Source organism: Lactuca virosa, chromosome 6, assembly GCF_052849685.1.
Source record: "Lactuca virosa cultivar CGN04683 chromosome 6, Lactuca_virosa_CGN04683_v6, whole genome shotgun sequence".
Lineage (NCBI taxonomy): Eukaryota > Viridiplantae > Streptophyta > Magnoliopsida > Asterales > Asteraceae > Lactuca > Lactuca virosa.
Genome location: NC_136431.1, coordinates 65,263,928 through 65,266,341, shown reverse-complemented (window position 1 = coordinate 65,266,341; position 2,414 = coordinate 65,263,928). Strand labels below are relative to the sequence as shown.

The window sequence follows — 2,414 nt, the reverse complement described above, 5'->3', positions numbered from 1 at the left end:
AATTCCCATATCAAAGTCTACAACGATTTATTTGTGACAAAACCCTTCCAGACACTTATAAAGTACACAACATAAAGGGTCTCAACTATCAAGTGCACAAAACAAAATCACACATTTCATTCCATGCCAAATTATGTCAATCATCTAAAATATTGTAAAATACTAAAATATTGTAAAAGACTACATAGTAATCACCTTTGGAAATCTCAAAAGACCAAAACTTGTGGCAAGATGAAATTGAATACAAATCGAGTTCAGATTGGTACGTATCTCTTCAAAATCTACTTCTCTGTCACAGCTAATCCCACCGCTATTCCACCAATAGCTCCGGCAACAGGCACCGATCTAGGGCCCACCGCCGCCTTGTAAAGCGCTCTAGTCGCTAATCTAGCCACCACGCTGTTAATAATATCATCTGCATCCCTAGCCTTAACCATCCCGCTCTCCATACCAGCGTACAACAGTCCGATTACACCCATACGGTTGTCGGTCGTCCGAACGGCATGTCCAGAAGCATTTAAGATCCGATTAACCCTAAGTTTCATGGTGTCTCTAGCCTCATAAGCCTTCATGCCATGTAGTAAACCCTTCCCGGTGCCAACTATTGCGCCGCTGAGGTAACCGATGCCGGTGTAGTATGTCAGTTTTTCGCCCCATGAACGTCGTTGAGTGATGGATTCCTCTTGAAAGAGGTATTCAGGAGATGTGGGAAGTTTGTATAGTGTTTGTGCGGGGACTCTAAGATCTTGGGAAGGGTTGTATAGCCGACGGTTGTCGTGGTGGTCATCGCTTTCGTTGTGATTTGAAGATCTCGGTTGGTAAGACATGTCGTAGTTAGGGCTACGATTAGGGTTTTGATCTTTCAAGAATCTGATTCCAAAGGGGGGGGGAGAGAGAGAGAGAGAGAGAGAGAGAGAGAGAGAGAGAGATAGAGAGAGAGAGAGATATTGAGTGCAGAGGTAGAGGTAGAGGAAGATGAACTGCTTAAAGGATTATTAGGGTTTTTTGGTAGAGGATTTTAGAAGGAGAAGAAGGAGATGCATCAGGCGGGTGTTTAATTTTTTGGCATTTCATTTTCCCTCATGTGCTATTAAAAAACAGAGACCGCGCCTTCCTAAAAAAAATATAAAACGACACATTTACACGACTCGCTTTTTATGATTAATGCCCTCTGTGTTTTTTTTGTTGGACACTAATTTTAGGGTACGTAAAAATACGTGTCCTCTATCCTTCAAATATTAGAAAACTGACATTATTTTTTAGGACATGCACAAATGCGTGTCCTCTATCAGCGTGTGTCATTGTTTGTGCGTCATTAAAGGGCTGTTGTGTAGTAGTGTAAAAAGGGTGGGGAATGACTCAAAAATGGGTGTTACCGAAAAAACTTGGTCCCAAAAGATGTGAATTGGGGGACCCGCTTCAAAGTTCATCAACCACCTCAATGCAAGGTGTGATAAACAAAATCTATCTAGCTATCTACTCTAGACCCCTACAAAAATGATGAGCTATCTTAAAAAGGTGGTGAGAATATAACCAAGTAAGGCTCGGACGAGACTCGGGAGTACTAAGGGGTATTCCCCCAAAACCAAGATGCGAGTCTTTAATGTCTTCAAAATACCTTATGTTGGGTCTAAAATATGGTTTATGCTTTGATTTTCTAAGCATTTATTGTTTTTGGTCTTGGGCTGAAAACTGCCTTGGGTTTTGTTGTAGCTTGGACCGAAATCACATGTGATTTCGGTCTAGCTATTGGGTTTTGGGCTTGGGATTTAGTCCATATGTATAAATAGGGTGGAAGATATGTGTTTTAGGAAGCATTAGAGAGCGTGGGACGTTTTGGGGCTGCCATGGTAGAAGGAAGGTGTTCTAGAGAGAGAAAGTAAGAGAGAACATTTATGTGTGTATGAATCTTATGTAACCGGATAATATTGAATATCATATCATACATTGAAGATTCATCAAGTTCTTCTTCTTCTTCTTCTCTATTCTATCTTGAATCATCCACTTGATTGGGATTCCGCACCATCAAGTGGATCGGATTGATACGTCAAGCGATTTTGGGGACTTACAGTTGGTATTAGAGCTTGGATCGTATCAAACATTTTATCAAGATATTGAACGTTTTTGGATTTTTTTTATGAAAGGTTTTGGCATTTTTGATTAGTTTTGGACAAAATATTGGGTGTTTATTCTTCGTGTTCTTAAAAAAATGAGTTTTTGATCGAGTTTTGTGCTTAAAAAGGGGGAAAATGTGTTTTTTGGTCGGAATCTGCGAGGGCGAGGGGCATTTCCGAGGAGTTTACGGTCGAAATCGTGTGTGCGGTCCGAAGCGTTTACAGCCGAAAGCGAGGTTTGCGGTGGAGCGGGATGCGAGGCTTTCGGTGGAGCGTGGCCTCAGACATTTTCGGTTCGGA

The 2,414-nt window shown here is 41.4% G+C and overlaps 1 pseudogene; it reads right to left on the bottom strand.

Moving 5' to 3' along the window:
• Nucleotides 1–281: 281 nt before the first annotated feature.
• Nucleotides 282–827, bottom strand: LOC145118528 (mitochondrial import inner membrane translocase subunit TIM23-1 pseudogene; annotated as a pseudogene).
• Nucleotides 828–2,414: the final 1,587 nt, after the last annotated feature.